This window comes from Eleutherodactylus coqui, chromosome 1, assembly GCF_035609145.1.
Source record: "Eleutherodactylus coqui strain aEleCoq1 chromosome 1, aEleCoq1.hap1, whole genome shotgun sequence".
Taxonomy (NCBI): domain Eukaryota; kingdom Metazoa; phylum Chordata; class Amphibia; order Anura; family Eleutherodactylidae; genus Eleutherodactylus; species Eleutherodactylus coqui.
The window spans coordinates 9,298,760-9,316,259 of NC_089837.1; the positions used below are offsets into that span (position 1 = coordinate 9,298,760).

General features: G+C 49.1%; 15 non-coding genes across 15 annotated transcripts; all 15 read right to left on the reverse strand.

Moving 5' to 3' along the window:
* Positions 1–46: 46 nt before the first annotated feature.
* On the reverse strand, positions 47–118 carry TRNAG-UCC (transfer RNA glycine (anticodon UCC)). Its single transcript has one exon. It is a non-coding gene; the product is annotated as a tRNA-Gly (tRNA).
* Positions 119–1,001: 883 nt separating this feature from the next.
* Positions 1,002–1,073, reverse strand: TRNAG-UCC (transfer RNA glycine (anticodon UCC)). The gene has a single exon. It is a non-coding gene; the product is annotated as a tRNA-Gly (tRNA).
* Positions 1,074–1,957: 884 nt separating this feature from the next.
* Positions 1,958–2,029, reverse strand: TRNAG-UCC (transfer RNA glycine (anticodon UCC)). Its single transcript has one exon. It is a non-coding gene; the product is annotated as a tRNA-Gly (tRNA).
* An 883-nt stretch (positions 2,030–2,912) lies between these two features.
* TRNAG-UCC (transfer RNA glycine (anticodon UCC)) lies at positions 2,913–2,984 on the reverse strand. The gene has a single exon. It is a non-coding gene; the product is annotated as a tRNA-Gly (tRNA).
* Positions 2,985–4,789: 1,805 nt separating this feature from the next.
* On the reverse strand, positions 4,790–4,861 carry TRNAG-UCC (transfer RNA glycine (anticodon UCC)). Its single transcript has one exon. It is a non-coding gene; the product is annotated as a tRNA-Gly (tRNA).
* An 887-nt stretch (positions 4,862–5,748) lies between these two features.
* Positions 5,749–5,820, reverse strand: TRNAG-UCC (transfer RNA glycine (anticodon UCC)). Its single transcript has one exon. It is a non-coding gene; the product is annotated as a tRNA-Gly (tRNA).
* Positions 5,821–7,657: 1,837 nt separating this feature from the next.
* Positions 7,658–7,729, reverse strand: TRNAG-UCC (transfer RNA glycine (anticodon UCC)). The gene has a single exon. It is a non-coding gene; the product is annotated as a tRNA-Gly (tRNA).
* An 878-nt stretch (positions 7,730–8,607) lies between these two features.
* Positions 8,608–8,679, reverse strand: TRNAG-UCC (transfer RNA glycine (anticodon UCC)). Its single transcript has one exon. It is a non-coding gene; the product is annotated as a tRNA-Gly (tRNA).
* An 878-nt stretch (positions 8,680–9,557) lies between these two features.
* TRNAG-UCC (transfer RNA glycine (anticodon UCC)) lies at positions 9,558–9,629 on the reverse strand. The gene has a single exon. It is a non-coding gene; the product is annotated as a tRNA-Gly (tRNA).
* An 878-nt stretch (positions 9,630–10,507) lies between these two features.
* TRNAG-UCC (transfer RNA glycine (anticodon UCC)) lies at positions 10,508–10,579 on the reverse strand. The gene has a single exon. It is a non-coding gene; the product is annotated as a tRNA-Gly (tRNA).
* Positions 10,580–11,457: 878 nt separating this feature from the next.
* TRNAG-UCC (transfer RNA glycine (anticodon UCC)) lies at positions 11,458–11,529 on the reverse strand. Its single transcript has one exon. It is a non-coding gene; the product is annotated as a tRNA-Gly (tRNA).
* An 860-nt stretch (positions 11,530–12,389) lies between these two features.
* On the reverse strand, positions 12,390–12,461 carry TRNAG-UCC (transfer RNA glycine (anticodon UCC)). The gene has a single exon. It is a non-coding gene; the product is annotated as a tRNA-Gly (tRNA).
* Positions 12,462–14,279: 1,818 nt separating this feature from the next.
* TRNAG-UCC (transfer RNA glycine (anticodon UCC)) lies at positions 14,280–14,351 on the reverse strand. The gene has a single exon. It is a non-coding gene; the product is annotated as a tRNA-Gly (tRNA).
* A 1,806-nt stretch (positions 14,352–16,157) lies between these two features.
* On the reverse strand, positions 16,158–16,229 carry TRNAG-UCC (transfer RNA glycine (anticodon UCC)). Its single transcript has one exon. It is a non-coding gene; the product is annotated as a tRNA-Gly (tRNA).
* An 884-nt stretch (positions 16,230–17,113) lies between these two features.
* On the reverse strand, positions 17,114–17,185 carry TRNAG-UCC (transfer RNA glycine (anticodon UCC)). The gene has a single exon. It is a non-coding gene; the product is annotated as a tRNA-Gly (tRNA).
* Positions 17,186–17,500: the final 315 nt, after the last annotated feature.

The window sequence follows — 17,500 nt, forward strand, 5'->3', positions numbered from 1 at the left end:
CTTTGGAGAGAGTGTTAACAAGAATACTTCAAAACAAGAGTAACAATGCGTTGGCCGGGAATCGAACCCGGGTCAACTGCTTGGAAGGCAGCTATGCTCACCACTATACCACCAACGCCATAGAATTCGCACCACTTCTCAATCGTGAAAATGCAACTCTCACCCCTAGTGTGACTAAAGCCAACTCTTCTGCTTCGTTAGTGGCTTGACAACAGTCAGACGGTAATGTGGCTTCTCGTAAGAGAGGTTTAAGCAGCAGCAGAGTGGCGCAGCGGGAGCGTGCTGGGCCCATAACCCAGAGGTCGATGGATCGAAACCATCCTCTGCTAGGTGCAGAGTTTTGTATTTTTCATGCTCCCAGGAAAAAGGTACCCCAAAAATTCACTGTCTCGTTCTTTCAGGCCACCCAAAGCCCAGCAAACTCCACTGTCCTTTATATTTCAAGGCACCAAAAAATCCACACTTAAAAAAAAAAAAAAAAAAAGAAAGAAACCTTTCTTCTCCCATGGTCAAAGCTTGGTTTAGGCATGATAACATGACTGCGGTGTGACCCGAGTGCCAGAAGCCAGCAACCGTAGAGGGGGATTAGCTCAAATGGTAGAGCGCTCGCTTAGCATGCGAGAGGTAGCGGGATCGATGCCCGCATCCTCCAAAACTTCCACTTGGCACTACCTTCAAATGAAGGGCCAACTTCTTTTTAGTTGGCACTGACACAAAAACCTAGGAAGCAGCTGCACGCATATCTGGCTAAACCTTCGATAGCTCAGCTGGTAGAGCGGAGGACTGTAGTAGCTAATTAGCAATCCTTAGGTCGCTGGTTCGATTCCGGCTCGAAGGATGCTTTTGAGTGTCCGACAACCTTGCATGCTTCAACTCGGAGACTCTCTCGCACAGACTTTGCAGCTGCATACCTCCTGGGCGCACTCTTTTTGAGCCTGACCGCACAACCATTGACCTTTGGAGAAAGTGTTAACAAGAATACTTCAAAACAAGAGTAACAATGCGTTGGCCGGGAATCGAACCCGGGTCAACTGCTTGGAAGGCAGCTATGCTCACCACTATACCACCAACGCCATAGAATTCGCACCACTTCTCAATCGTGAAAATGCAACTCTCACCCCTAGTGTGACTAAAGCCAACTCTTCTGCTTCGTTAGTGGCTTGACAACAGTCAGACGGTAATGTGGCTTCTCGTAAGAGAGGTTTAAGCAGCAGCAGAGTGGCGCAGCGGGAGCGTGCTGGGCCCATAACCCAGAGGTCGATGGATCGAAACCATCCTCTGCTAGGCGCAGAGTTTTGTATTTTTCATGCTCCCAGGAAAAAGGTACCCCAAAAATTCACTGTCTCGTTCTTTCAGGCCACCCAAAGCCCAGCAAACTCCACTGTCCTTTATATTTCAAGGCACCAAAAAATCCACACTTAAAAAAAAAAAAAAAAAAAAGAAAGAAACCTTTCTTCTCCCATGGTCAAAGCTTGGTTTAGGCATGATAACATGACTGCGGTGTGACCCGAGTGCCAGAAGCCAGCAACCGTAGAGGGGGATTAGCTCAAATGGTAGAGCGCTCGCTTAGCATGCGAGAGGTAGCGGGATCGATGCCCGCATCCTCCAAAACTTCCGCTTGGCACTACCTTCAAATGAAGGGCCAACTTCTTTTTAGTTGGCACTGACACAAAAACCTAGGAAGCAGCTGCACGCATATCTGGCTAAACCTTCGATAGCTCAGCTGGTAGAGCGGAGGACTGTAGTAGCTAATTAGCAATCCTTAGGTCGCTGGTTCGATTCCGGCTCGAAGGATGCTTTTGAGTGTCCGACAACCTTGCATGCTTCAACTCGGAGGCTCTCTCGCACAGACTTTGCAGCTGCATACCTCCTGGGCGCACTCTTTTTGAGCCTGACCGCACAACCATTGGCCTTTGGAGAGAGTGTTAACAAGAATACTTCAAAACAAGAGTAACAATGCGTTGGCCGGGAATCGAACCCGGGTCAACTGCTTGGAAGGCAGCTATGCTCACCACTATACCACCAACGCCATAGAATTCGCACCACTTCTCAATCGTGAAAATGCAACTCTCACCCCTAGTGTGACTAAAGCCAACTCTTCTGCTTCGTTAGTGGCTTGACAACAGTCAGACGGTAATGTGGCTTCTCGTAAGAGAGGTTTAAGCAGCAGCAGAGTGGCGCAGCGGGAGCGTGCTGGGCCCATAACCCAGAGGTCGATGGATCGAAACCATCCTCTGCTAGGCGCAGAGTTTTGTATTTTTCATGCTCCCAGGAAAAAGGTACCCCAAAAATTCACTGTCTCGTTCTTTCAGGCCACCCAAAGCCCAGCAAACTCCACTGTCCTTTATATTTCAAGGCACCAAAAAATCCACACTTAAAAAAAAAAAAAAAAAAAGAAAGAAACCTTTCTTCTCCCATGGTCAAAGCTTGGTTTAGGCATGATAACATGACTGCGGTGTGACCCGAGTGCCAGAAGCCAGCAACCGTAGAGGGGGATTAGCTCAAATGGTAGAGCGCTCGCTTAGCATGCGAGAGGTAGCGGGATCGATGCCCGCATCCTCCAAAACTTCCACTTGGCACTACCTTCAAATGAAGGGCCAACTTCTTTTTAGTTGGCACTGACACAAAAACCTAGGAAGCAGCTGCATGCATATCTGGCTAAACCTTCGATAGCTCAGCTGGTAGAGCGGAGGACTGTAGTAGCTAATTAGCAATCCTTAGGTCGCTGGTTCGATTCCGGCTCGAAGGATGCTTTTGAGTGTCCGACAACCTTGCATGCTTCAACTCGGAGGCTCTCTCGCACAGACTTTGCAGCTGCATACCTCCTGGGCGCACTCTTTTTGAGCCTGACCGCACAACCATTGGCCTTTGGAGAGAGTGTTAACAAGAATACTTCAAAACAAGAGTAACAATGCGTTGGCCGGGAATCGAACCCGGGTCAACTGCTTGGAAGGCAGCTATGCTCACCACTATACCACCAACGCCATAGAATTTGCACCACTTCTCAATCGTGAAAATGCAACTCTCACCCCTAGTGTGACTAAAGCCAACTCTTCTGCTTCGTTAGTGGCTTGACAACAGTCAGACGGTAATGTGGCTTCTCGTAAGAGAGGTTTAAGCAGCAGCAGAGTGGCGCAGCGGGAGCGTGCTGGGCCCATAACCCAGAGGTCGATGGATCGAAACCATCCTCTGCTAGGTGCAGAGTTTTGTATTTTTCATGCTCCCAGGAAAAAGGTACCCCAAAAATTCACTGTCTCGTTCTTTCAGGCCACCCAAAGCCCAGCAAACTCCACTGTCCTTTATATTTCAAGGCACCAAAAAATCCACACTTAAAAAAAAAAAAAAAAAAAAGAAAGAAACCTTTCTTCTCCCATGGTCAAAGCTTGGTTTAGGCATGATAACATGACTGCGGTGTGACCCGAGTGCCAGAAGCCAGCAACCGTAGAGGGGGATTAGCTCAAATGGTAGAGCGCTCGCTTAGCATGCGAGAGGTAGCGGGATCGATGCCCGCATCCTCCAAAACTTCCACTTGGCACTACCTTCAAATGAAGGGCCAACTTCTTTTTAGTTGGCACTGACACAAAAACCTAGGAAGCAGCTGCACGCATATCTGGCTAAACCTTCGATAGCTCAGCTGGTAGAGCGGAGGACTGTAGTAGCTAATTAGCAATCCTTAGGTCGCTGGTTCGATTCCGGCTCGAAGGATGCTTTTGAGTGTCCGATAACCTTGCATGCTTCAACTTGGAGGCTCTCTCGCACAGACTTTGCAGCTGCATACCTCCTGGCCGCACTCTTTTTGAGCCTGACCGCACAACCATTGGCCTCTGGAGAGAGTGTTAACAAGAATACTTCAAAACAAGAGAAACAATGCGTTGGAAGGCAGCTATGCTCACCACTATACCACCAACGCCATAGAATTCGCACCACTTCTCAATCGTGAAAATGCAACTCTCACCCCTAGTGTGACTAAAGCCAACTCTTCTGCTTCGTTAGTGGCTTGACAACAGTCAGACGGTAATGTGGCTTCTCGTAAGAGAGGTTTAAGCAGCAGCAGAGTGGCGCAGCGGGAGCGTGCTGGGCCCATAACCCAGAGGTCGATGGATCGAAACCATCCTCTGCTAGGCGCAGAGTTTTGTATTTTTCATGCTCCCAGGAAAAAGGTACCCCAAAAATTCACTGTCTCGTTCTTTCAGGCCACCCAAAGCCCAGCAAACTCCACTGTCCTTTATATTTCAAGGCACCAAAAAATCCACACTTAAAAAAAAAAAAAAAAAAAGAAACCTTTCTTCTCCCATGGTCAAAGCTTGGTTTAGGCATGATAACATGACTGCGGTGTGACCCGAGTGCCAGAAGCCAGCAACCGTAGAGGGGGATTAGCTCAAATGGTAGAGCGCTCGCTTAGCATGCGAGAGGTAGCGGGATCGATGCCCGCATCCTCCAAAACTTCCACTTGGCACTACCTTCAAATGAAGGGCCAACTTCTTTTTAGTTGGCACTGACACAAAAACCTAGGAAGCAGCTGCAGGCATATCTGGCTAAACCTTCGATAGCTCAGCTGGTAGAGCGGAGGACTGTAGTAGCTAATTAGCAATCCTTAGGTCGCTGGTTCGATTCCGGCTCGAAGGATGCTTTTGAGTGTCCGACAACCTTGCATGCTTCAACTCGGAGGCTCTCTCGCACAGACTTTGCAGCTGCATACCTCCTGGGCGCACTCTTTTTGAGCCTGACCGCACAACCATTGGCCTTTGGAGAGAGTGTTAACAAGAATACTTCAAAACAAGAGTAACAATGCGTTGGCCGGGAATCGAACCCGGGTCAACTGCTTGGAAGGCAGCTATGCTCACCACTATACCACCAACGCCATAGAATTCGCACCACTTCTCAATCGTGAAAATGCAACTCTCACCCCTAGTGTGACTAAAGCCAACTCTTCTGCTTCGTTAGTGGCTTGACAACAGTCAGACGGTAATGTGGCTTCTCGTAAGAGAGGTTTAAGCAGCAGCAGAGTGGCGCAGCGGGAGCGTGCTGGGCCCATAACCCAGAGGTCGATGGATCGAAACCATCCTCTGCTAGGCGCAGAGTTTTGTATTTTTCATGCTCCCAGGAAAAAGGTACCCCAAAAATTCACTGTCTCGTTCTTTCAGGCCACCCAAAGCCCAGCAAACTCCACTGTCCTTTATATTTCAAGGCACCAAAAAATCCACACTTAAAAAAAAAAAAAAAAAAAAAAGAAAGAAACCTTTCTTCTCCCATGGTCAAAGCTTGGTTTAGGCATGATAACATGACTGCGGTGTGACCCGAGTGCCAGAAGCCAGCAACCGTAGAGGGGGATTAGCTCAAATGGTAGAGCGCTCGCTTAGCATGCGAGAGGTAGCGGGATCGATGCCCGCATCCTCCAAAACTTCCACTTGGCACTACCTTCAAATGAAGGGCCAACTTCTTTTTAGTTGGCACTGACACAAAAACCTAGGAAGCAGCTGCACGCATATCTGGCTAAACCTTCGATAGCTCAGCTGGTAGAGCTGGAGGACTGTAGTAGCTAATTAGCAATCCTTAGGTCGCTGGTTCGATTCCGGCTCGAAGGATGCTTTTGAGTGTCCGACAACCTTGCATGCTTCAACTCGGAGGCTCTCTCGCACAGACTTTGCAGCTGCATACCTCCTGGGCGCACTCTTTTTGAGCCTGACCGCACAACCATTGGCCTTTGGAGAGAGTGTTAACAAGAATACTTCAAAACAAGAGTAACAATGCGTTGGCCGGGAATCGAACCCGGGTCAACTGCTTGGAAGGCAGCTATGCTCACCACTATACCACCAACGCCATAGAATTCACACCACTTCTCAATCGTGAAAATGCAACTCTCACCCCTAGTGTGACTAAAGCCAACTCTTCTGCTTCGTTAGTGGCTTGACAACAGTCAGACGGTAATGTGGCTTCTCGTAAGAGAGGTTTAAGCAGCAGCAGAGTGGCGCAGCGGGAGCGTGCTGGGCCCATAACCCAGAGGTCGATGGATCGAAACCATCCTCTGCTAGGCGCAGAGTTTTGTATTTTTCATGCTCCCAGGAAAAAGGTACCCCAAAAATTCACTGTCTCGTTCTTTCAGGCCACCCAAAGCCCAGCAAACTCCACTGTCCTTTATATTTCAAGGCACCAAAAAATCCACACTTAAAAAAAAAAAAAAAGAAAGAAACCTTTCTTCTCCCATGGTCAAAGCTTGGTTTAGGCATGATAACATGACTGCGGTGTGACCCGAGTGCCAGAAGCCAGCAACCGTAGAGGGGGATTAGCTCAAATGGTAGAGCGCTCGCTTAGCATGCGAGAGGTAGCGGGATCGATGCCCGCATCCTCCAAAACTTCCACTTGGCACTACCTTCAAATGAAGGGCCAACTTCTTTTTAGTTGGCACTGACACAAAAACCTAGGAAGCAGCTGCACGCATATCTGGCTAAACCTTCGATAGCTCAGCTGGTAGAGCGGAGGACTGTAGTAGCTAATTAGCAATCCTTAGGTCGCTGGTTCGATTCCGGCTCGAAGGATGCTTTTGAGTGTCCGACAACCTTGCATGCTTCAACTCGGAGGCTCTCTCGCACAGACTTTGCAGCTGCATACCTCCTGGGCGCACTCTTTTTGAGCCTGACCGCACAACCATTGGCCTTTGGAGAGAGTGTTAACAAGAATACTTCAAAACAAGAGTAACAATGCGTTGGCCGGGAATTGAACCCGGGTCAACTGCTTGGAAGGCAGCTATGCTCACCACTATACCACCAACGCCATAGAATTCGCACCACTTCTCAATCGTGAAAATGCAACTCTCACCCCTAGTGTGACTAAAGCCAACTCTTCTGCTTCGTTAGTGGCTTGACAACAGTCAGACGGTAATGTGGCTTCTCGTAAGAGAGGTTTAAGCAGCAGCAGAGTGGCGCAGCGGGAGCGTGCTGGGCCCATAACCCAGAGGTCGATGGATCGAAACCATCCTCTGCTAGGCGCAGAGTTTTGTATTTTTCATGCTCCCAGGAAAAAGGTACCCCAAAAATTCACTGTCTCGTTCTTTCAGGCCACCCAAAGCCCAGCAAACTCCACTGTCCTTTATATTTCAAGGCACCAAAAAATCCACACTTAAAAAAAAAAAAAAAAAAAAAGAAAGAAACCTTTCTTCTCCCATGGTCAAAGCTTGGTTTAGGCATGATAACATGACTGCGGTGTGACCCGAGTGCCAGAAGCCAGCAACCGTAGAGGGGGATTAGCTCAAATGGTAGAGCGCTCGCTTAGCATGCGAGAGGTAGCGGGATCGATGCCCGCATCCTCCAAAACTTCCACTTGGCACTACCTTCAAATGAAGGGCCAACTTCTTTTTAGTTGGCACTGACACAAAAACCTAGGAAGCAGCTGCACGCATATCTGGCTAAACCTTCGATAGCTCAGCTGGTAGAGCTGGAGGACTGTAGTAGCTAATTAGCAATCCTTAGGTCGCTGGTTCGATTCCGGCTCGAAGGATGCTTTTGAGTGTCCGACAACCTTGCATGCTTCAACTCGGAGGCTCTCTCGCACAGACTTTGCAGCTGCATACCTCCTGGGCGCACTCTTTTTGAGCCTGACCGCACAACCATTGGCCTTTGGAGAGAGTGTTAACAAGAATACTTCAAAACAAGAGTAACAATGCGTTGGCCGGGAATCGAACCCGGGTCAACTGCTTGGAAGGCAGCTATGCTCACCACTATACCACCAACGCCATAGAATTCACACCACTTCTCAATCGTGAAAATGCAACTCTCACCCCTAGTGTGACTAAAGCCAACTCTTCTGCTTCGTTAGTGGCTTGACAACAGTCAGACGGTAATGTGGCTTCTCGTAAGAGAGGTTTAAGCAGCAGCAGAGTGGCGCAGCGGGAGCGTGCTGGGCCCATAACCCAGAGGTCGATGGATCGAAACCATCCTCTGCTAGGCGCAGAGTTTTGTATTTTTCATGCTCCCAGGAAAAAGGTACCCCAAAAATTCACTGTCTCGTTCTTTCAGGCCACCCAAAGCCCAGCAAACTCCACTGTCCTTTATATTTCAAGGCACCAAAAAATCCACACTTAAAAAAAAAAAAAAGAAAGAAACCTTTCTTCTCCCATGGTCAAAGCTTGGTTTAGGCATGATAACATGACTGCGGTGTGACCCGAGTGCCAGAAGCCAGCAACCGTAGAGGGGGATTAGCTCAAATGGTAGAGCGCTCGCTTAGCATGCGAGAGGTAGCGGGATCGATGCCCGCATCCTCCAAAACTTCCACTTGGCACTACCTTCAAATGAAGGGCCAACTTCTTTTTAGTTGGCACTGACACAAAAACCTAGGAAGCAGCTGCACGCATATCTGGCTAAACCTTCGATAGCTCAGCTGGTAGAGCGGAGGACTGTAGTAGCTAATTAGCAATCCTTAGGTCGCTGGTTCGATTCCGGCTCGAAGGATGCTTTTGAGTGTCCGACAACCTTGCATGCTTCAACTCGGAGGCTCTCTCGCACAGACTTTGCAGCTGCATACCTCCTGGGCGCACTCTTTTTGAGCCTGACCGCACAACCATTGGCCTTTGGAGAGAGTGTTAACAAGAATACTTCAAAACAAGAGTAACAATGCGTTGGCCGGGAATCGAACCCGGGTCAACTGCTTGGAAGGCAGCTATGCTCACCACTATACCACCAACGCCATAGAATTCACACCACTTCTCAATCGTGAAAATGCAACTCTCACCCCTAGTGTGACTAAAGCCAACTCTTCTGCTTCGTTAGTGGCTTGACAACAGTCAGACGGTAATGTGGCTTCTCGTAAGAGAGGTTTAAGCAGCAGCAGAGTGGCGCAGCGGGAGCGTGCTGGGCCCATAACCCAGAGGTCGATGGATCGAAACCATCCTCTGCTAGGCGCAGAGTTTTGTATTTTTCATGCTCCCAGGAAAAAGGTACCCCAAAAATTCACTGTCTCGTTCTTTCAGGCCACCCAAAGCCCAGCAAACTCCACTGTCCTTTATATTTCAAGGCACCAAAAAATCCACACTTAAAAAAAAAAAAAAGAAAGAAACCTTTCTTCTCCCATGGTCAAAGCTTGGTTTAGGCATGATAACATGACTGCGGTGTGACCCGAGTGCCAGAAGCCAGCAACCGTAGAGGGGGATTAGCTCAAATGGTAGAGCGCTCGCTTAGCATGCGAGAGGTAGCGGGATCGATGCCCGCATCCTCCAAAACTTCCACTTGGCACTACCTTCAAATGAAGGGCCAACTTCTTTTTAGTTGGCACTGACACAAAAACCTAGGAAGCAGCTGCACGCATATCTGGCTAAACCTTCGATAGCTCAGCTGGTAGAGCGGAGGACTGTAGTAGCTAATTAGCAATCCTTAGGTCGCTGGTTCGATTCCGGCTCGAAGGATGCTTTTGAGTGTCCGACAACCTTGCATGCTTCAACTCGGAGGCTCTCTCGCACAGACTTTGCAGCTGCATACCTCCTGGGCGCACTCTTTTTGAGCCTGACCGCACAACCATTGGCCTTTGGAGAGAGTGTTAACAAGAATACTTCAAAACAAGAGTAACAATGCGTTGGCCGGGAATCGAACCCGGGTCAACTGCTTGGAAGGCAGCTATGCTCACCACTATACCACCAACGCCATAGAATTCGCACCACTTCTCAATCGTGAAAATGCAACTCTCACCCCTAGTGTGACTAAAGCCAACTCTTCTGCTTCGTTAGTGGCTTGACAACAGTCAGACGGTAATGTGGCTTCTCGTAAGAGAGGTTTAAGCAGCAGCAGAGTGGCGCAGCGGGAGCGTGCTGGGCCCATAACCCAGAGGTCGATGGATCGAAACCATCCTCTGCTAGGCGCAGAGTTTTGTATTTTTCATGCTCCCAGGAAAAAGGTACCCCAAAAATTCACTGTCTCGTTCTTTCAGGCCACCCAAAGCCCAGCAAACTCCACTGTCCTTTATATTTCAAGGCACCAAAAAATCCACACTTAAAAAAAAAAAAAAGAAAGAAACCTTTCTTCTCCCATGGTCAAAGCTTGGTTTAGGCATGATAACATGACTGCGGTGTGACCCGAGTGCCAGAAGCCAGCAACCGTAGAGGGGGATTAGCTCAAATGGTAGAGCGCTCGCTTAGCATGCGAGAGGTAGCGGGATCGATGCCCGCATCCTCCAAAACTTCCACTTGGCACTACCTTCAAATGAAGGGCCAACTTCTTTTTAGTTGGCACTGACACAAAAACCTAGGAAGCAGCTGCACGCATATCTGGCTAAACCTTCGATAGCTCAGCTGGTAGAGCGGAGGACTGTAGTAGCTAATTAGCAATCCTTAGGTCGCTGGTTCGATTCCGGCTCGAAGGATGCTTTTGAGTGTCCGACAACCTTGCATGCTTCAACTCGGAGGCTCTCTCGCACAGACTTTGCAGCTGCATACCTCCTGGGCGCACTCTTTTTGAGCCTGACCGCACAACCATTGGCCTTTGGAGAGAGTGTTAACAAGAATACTTCAAAACAAGAGTAACAATGCGTTGGCCGGGAATCGAACCCGGGTCAACTGCTTGGAAGGCAGCTATGCTCACCACTATACCACCAACGCCATAGAATTCGCACCACTTCTCAATCGTGAAAATGCAACTCTCACCCCTAGTGTGACTAAAGCCAACTCTTCTGCTTCGTTAGTGGCTTGACAACAGTCAGACGGTAATGTGGCTTCTCGTAAGAGAGGTTTAAGCAGCAGCAGAGTGGCGCAGCGGGAGCGTGCTGGGCCCATAACCCAAAGGTCGATGGATCGAAACCATCCTCTGCTAGGCGCAGAGTTTTGTATTTTTCATGCTCCCAGGAAAAAGGTACCCCAAAAATTCACTGTCTCGTTCTTTCAGGCCACCCAAAGCCCAGCAAACTCCACTGTCCTTTATATTTCAAGGCACCAAAAAATCCACACTTAAAAAAAAAAAAAAGAAAGAAACCTTTCTTCTCCCATGGTCAAAGCTTGGTTTAGGCATGATAACATGACTGCGGTGTGACCCGAGTGCCAGAAGCCAGCAACCGTAGAGGGGGATTAGCTCAAATGGTAGAGCGCTCGCTTAGCATGCGAGAGGTAGCGGGATCGATGCCCGCATCCTCCAAAACTTCCACTTGGCACTACCTTCAAATGAAGGGCCAACTTCTTTTTAGTTGGCACTGACACAAAAACCTAGGAAGCAGCTGCACGCATATCTGGCTAAACCTTCGATAGCTCAGCTGGTAGAGCGGAGGACTGTAGTAGCTAATTAGCAATCCTTAGGTCGCTGGTTCGATTCCGGCTCGAAGGATGCTTTTGAGTGTCCGACAACCTTGCATGCTTCAACTCGGAGGCTCTCTCGCACAGACTTTGCAGCTGCATACCTCCTGGGCGCACTCTTTTTGAGCCTGACCGCACAACCATTGGCCTTTGGAGAGAGTGTTAACAAGAATACTTCAAAACAAGAGTAACAATGCGTTGGCCGGGAATCGAACCCGGGTCAACTGCTTGGAAGGCAGCTATGCTCACCACTATACCACCAACGCCATAGAATTCGCACCACTTCTCAATCGTGAAAATGCAACTCTCACCCCTAGTGTGACTAAAGCCAACTCTTCTGCTTCGTTAGTGGCTTGACAACAGTCAGACGGTAATGTGGCTTCTCGTAAGAGAGGTTTAAGCAGCAGCAGAGTGGCGCAGCGGGAGCGTGCTGGGCCCATAACCCAGAGGTCGATGGATCGAAACCATCCTCTGCTAGGCGCAGAGTTTTGTATTTTTCATGCTCCCAGGAAAAAGGTACCCCAAAAATTCACTGTCTCGTTCTTTCAGGCCACCCAAAGCCCAGCAAACTCCACTGTCCTTTATATTTCAAGGCACCAAAAAATCCACACTTAAAAAAAAAAAAAAGAAAGAAACCTTTCTTCTCCCATGGTCAAAGCTTGGTTTAGGCATGATAACATGACTGCGGTGTGACCCGAGTGCCAGAAGCCAGCAACCGTAGAGGGGGATTAGCTCAAATGGTAGAGCGCTCGCTTAGCATGCGAGAGGTAGCGGGATCGATGCCCGCATCCTCCAAAACTTCCACTTGGCACTACCTTCAAATGAAGGGCCAACTTCTTTTTAGTTGGCACTGACACAAAAACCTAGGAAGCAGCTGCACGCATATCTGGCTAAACCTTCGATAGCTCAGCTGGTAGAGCGGAGGACTGTAGTAGGTCGCTGGTTCGATTCCGGCTCAAAGGATGCTTTTGAGTGTCCGACAACCTTGCATGCTTCAACTCGGAGGCTCTCTCGCACAGACTTTGCAGCTGCATACCTCCTGGGCGCACTCTTTTTGAGCCTGACCGCACAACCATTGGCCTTTGGAGAGAGTGTTAACAAGAATACTTCAAAACAAGAGTAACAATGCGTTGGCCGGGAATCGAACCCGGGTCAACTGCTTGGAAGGCAGCTATGCTCACCACTATACCACCAACGCCATAGAATTCGCACCACTTCTCAATCGTGAAAATGCAACTCTCACCCCTAGTGTGACTAAAGCCAACTCTTCTGCTTCGTTAGTGGCTTGACAACAGTCAGACGGTAATGTGGCTTCTCGTAAGAGAGGTTTAAGCAGCAGCAGAGTGGCGCAGCGGGCGCGTGCTGGGCCCATAACCCAGAGGTCGATGGATCGAAACCATCCTCTGCTAGGCGCAGAGTTTTGTATTTTTCATGCTCCCAGGAAAAAGGTACCTCAAAAATTCACTGTCTCGTTCTTTCAGGCCACCCAAAGCCCAGCAAACTCCACTGTCCTTTATATTTCAAGGCACCAAAAAATCCACACTTAAAAAAAAAAAAAAAAAAAAAAGAAAGAAACCTTTCTTCTCCCATGGTCAAAGCTTGGTTTAGGCATGATAACATGACTGCGGTGTGACCCGAGTGCCAGAAGCCAGCAACCGTAGAGGGGGATTAGCTCAAATGGTAGAGCGCTCGCTTAGCATGCGAGAGGTAGCGGGATCGATGCCCGCATCCTCCAAAACTTCCACTTGGCACTACCTTCAAATGAAGGGCCAACTTCTTTTTAGTTGGCACTGACACAAAAACCTAGGAAGCAGCTGCACGCATATCTGGCTAAACCTTCGATAGCTCAGCTGGTAGAGCGGAGGACTGTAGTAGGTCGCTGGTTCGATTCCGGCTCGAAGGATGCTTTTGAGTGTCCGACAACCTTGCATGCTTCAACTCGGAGGCTCTCTCGCACAGACTTTGCAGCTGCATACCTCCTGGGCGCACTCTTTTTGAGCCTGACCCCACAATCATTGGCCTCCGGAGAGAGTGTTAACAAGAATACTTCAAAACAAGAGTAACAATGCGTTGGCCGGGAATCGAACCCAGGTCAACTGCTTGGAAGGCAGCTATGCTCACCACTATACCACCAACGCCATAGAATTCGCACCACTTCTCAATCGTGAAAATGCAACTCTCACCCCTAGTGTGACTAAAGCCAACTCTTCTGCTTCGTTAGTGGCTTGACAACAGTCAGACGGTAATGTGGCTTCTCGTAAGAGAGGTTTAAGCAGCAGCAGAGTGGCGCAGCGGGAGCGTGCTGGGCCCATAACCCAGAGGTCGATGGATCGAAACCATCCTCTGCTAGGCGCAGAGTTTTGTATTTTTCATGCTCCCAGGAAAAAGGTACCCCAAAAATTCACTGTCTCGTTCTTTCAGGCCACCCAAAGCCCAGCAAACTCCACTGTCCTTTATATTTCAAGGCACCAAAAAATCCACACTTAAAAAAAAAAAAAAGAAAGAAACCTTTCTTCTCCCATGGTCAAAGCTTGGTTTAGGCATGATAACATGACTGCGGTGTGACCCGAGTGCCAGAAGCCAGCAACCGTAGAGGGGGATTAGCTCAAATGGTAGAGCGCTCGCTTAGCATGCGAGAGGTAGCGGGATCGATGCCCGCATCCTCCAAAACTTCCACTTGGCACTACCTTCAAATGAAGGGCCAACTTCTTTTTAGTTGGCACTGACACAAAAACCTAGGAAGCAGCTGCACGCATATCTGGCTAAACCTTCGATAGCTCAGCTGGTAGCGCGGAGGACTGTAGTAGCTAATTAGCAATCCTTAGGTCGCTGGTTCGATTCCGGCTCGAAGGATGCTTTTGAGTGTCCGACAACCTTGCATGCTTCAACTCGGAGGCTCTCTCGCACAGACTTTGCAGCTGCATACCTCCTGGGCGCACTCTTTTTGAGCCTGACCGCACAACCATTGGCCTTTGGAGAGAGTGTTAACAAGAATACTTCAAAACAAGAGTAACAATGCGTTGGCCGGGAATCGAACCCGGGTCAACTGCTTGGAAGGCAGCTATGCTCACCACTATACCACCAACGCCATAGAATTCGCACCACTTCTCAATCGTGAAAATGCAACTCTCACCCCTAGTGTGACTAAAGCCAACTCTTCTGCTTCGTTAGTGGCTTGACAACAGTCAGACGGTAATGTGGCTTCTCGTAAGAGAGGTTTAAGCAGCAGCAGAGTGGCGCAGCGGGAGCGTGCTGGGCCCATAACCCAGAGGTCGATGGATCGAAACCATCCTCTGCTAGGCGCAGAGTTTTGTATTTTTCATGCTCCCAGGAAAAAGGTACCCCAAAAATTCACTGTCTCGTTCTTTCAGGCCACCCAAAGCCCAGCAAACTCCACTGTCCTTTATATTTCAAGGCACCAAAAAATCCACACTTAAAAAAAAAAAAAAGAAAGAAACCTTTCTTCTCCCATGGTCAAAGCTTGGTTTAGGCATGATAACATGACTGCGGTGTGACCCGAGTGCCAGAAGCCAGCAACCGTAGAGGGGGATTAGCTCAAATGGTAGAGCGCTCGCTTAGCATGCGAGAGGTAGCGGGATCGATGCCCGCATCCTCCAAAACTTCCACTTGGCACTACCTTCAAATGAAGGGCCAACTTCTTTTTAGTTGGCACTGACACAAAAACCTAGGAAGCAGCTGCACGCATATCTGGCTAAACCTTCGATAGCTCAGCTGGTAGAGCGGAGGACTGTAGTAGGTCGCTGGTTCGATTCCGGCTCGAAGGATGCTTTTGAGTGTCCGACAACCTTGCATGCTTCAACTCGGAGGCTCTCTCGCACAGACTTTGCAGCTGCATACCTCCTGGGCGCACTCTTTTTGAGCCTGACCGCACAACCATTGGCCTTTGGAGAGAGTGTTAACAAGAATACTTCAAAACAAGAGTAACAATGCGTTGGCCAGGAATCGAACCCGGGTCAACTGCTTGGAAGGCAGCTATGCTCACCACTATACCACCAACGCCATAGAATTCGCACCACTTCTCAATCGTGAAAATGCAACTCTCACCCCTAGTGTGACTAAAGCCAACTCTTCTGCTTCGTTAGTGGCTTGACAACAGTCAGACGGTAATGTGGCTTCTCGTAAGAGAGGTTTAAGCAGCAGCAGAGTGGCGCAGCGGGAGCGTGCTGGGCCCATAACCCAGAGGTCGATAGATCGAAACCATCCTCTGCTAGGCGCAGAGTTTTGTATTTTTCATGCTCCCAGGAAAAAGGTACCCCAAAAATTCACTGTCTCGTTCTTTCAGGCCACCCAAAGCCCAGCAAACTCCACTGTCCTTTATATTTCAAGGCACCAAAAAAACCACACTTAAAAAAAAAAGAAAGAAACCTTTCTTCTCCCATGGTCAAAGCTTGGTTTAGGCATGATAACATGACTGCGGTGTGACCCGAGTGCCAGAAGCCAGCAACCGTAGAGGGGGATTAGCTCAAATGGTAGAGCGCTCGCTTAGCATGCGAGAGGTAGCGGGATCGATGCCCGCATCCTCCAAAACTTCCACTTGGCACTACCTTCAAATGAAGGGCCAACTTCTTTTTAGTTGGCACTGACACAAAAACCTAGGAAGCAGCTGCACGCATATCTGGCTAAACCTTCGATAGCTCAGCTGGTAGAGCGGAGGACTGTAGTAGCTAATTAGCAATCCTTAGGTCGCTGGTTCGATTCCGGCTCGAAGGATGCTTTTGAGTGTCCGACAACCTTGCATGCTTCAACTCGGAGGCTCTCTCGCACAGACTTTGCAGCTGCATACCTCCTGGGCGCACTCTTTTTGAGCCTGACCGCACAACCATTGGCCTTTGGAGAGAGTGTTAACAAGAATACTTCAAAACAAGAGTAACAATGCGTTGGCCGGGAATCGAACCCGGGTCAACTGCTTGGAAGGCAGCTATGCTCACCACTATACCACCAACGCCATAGAATTCGCACCACTTCTCAATCGTGAAAATGCAACTCTCACCCCTAGTGTGACTAAAGCCAACTCTTCTGCTTCGTTAGTGGCTTGACAACAGTCAGACGGTAATGTGGCTTCTCGTAAGAGAGGTTTAAGCAGCAGCAGAGTGGCGCAGCGGGAGCGTGCTGGGCCCATAACCCAGAGGTCGATAGATCGAAACCATCCTCTGCTAGGCGCAGAGTTTTGTATTTTTCATGCTCCCAGGAAAAAGGTACCCCAAAAATTCACTGTCTCGTTCTTTCAGGCCACCCAAAGCCCAGCAAACTCCACTGTCTTTTATATTTCAAGGCACCAAAAAATCCACACTTAAAAAAAAAAAAAAAAAAAAGAAAGAAACCTTTCTTCTCCCATGGTCAAAGCTTGGTTTAGGCATGATAACATGACTGCGGTGTGACCCGAGTGCCAGAAGCCAGCAACCGTAGAGGGGGATTAGCTCAAATGGTAGAGCGCTCGCTTAGCATGCGAGAGGTAGTGGGATCGATGCCCGCATCCTCCAAAACTTCCACTTGGCACTACCTTCAAATGAAGGGCCAACTTCTTTTTAGTTGGCACTGACACAAAAACCTAGGAAGCAGCTGCACGCATATCTGGCTAAACCTTCGATAGCTCAGCTGGTAGAGCGGAGGACTGTAGTAGCTAATTAGCAATCCTTAGGTCGCTGGTTCGATTCCGGCTCGAAGGATGCTTTTGAGTGTCCGACAACCTTGCATGCTTCAACTCGGAGGCTCTCTCGCACAGACTTTGCAGCTGCATACCTCCTGGGCGCACTCTTTTTGAGCCTGACCGCACAACCATTGGCCTTTGGAGAGAGTGTTAACAAGAATACTTCAAAACAAGAGTAACAATGCGTTGGCCGGGAATCGAACCCGGGTCAACTGCTTGGAAGGCAGCTATGCTCACCACTATACCACCAACGCCATAGAATTCGCACCACTTCTCAATCGTGAAAATGCAACTCTCACCCCTAGTGTGACTAAAGCCAACTCTTCTGCTTCGTTAGTGGCTTGACAACAGTCAGACGGTAATGTGGCTTCTCGTAAGAGAGGTTTAAGCAGCAGCAGAGTGGCGCAGCGGGAGCGTGCTGGGCCCATAACCCAGAGGTCGATGGATCGAAACCATCCTCTGCTAGGCGCAGAGTTTTGTATTTTTCATGCTCCCAGGAAAAAGGTACCCCAAAAATTCACTGTCTCGTTCTTTCAGGCCACCCAAAGCCCAGCAAACTCCACTGTCCT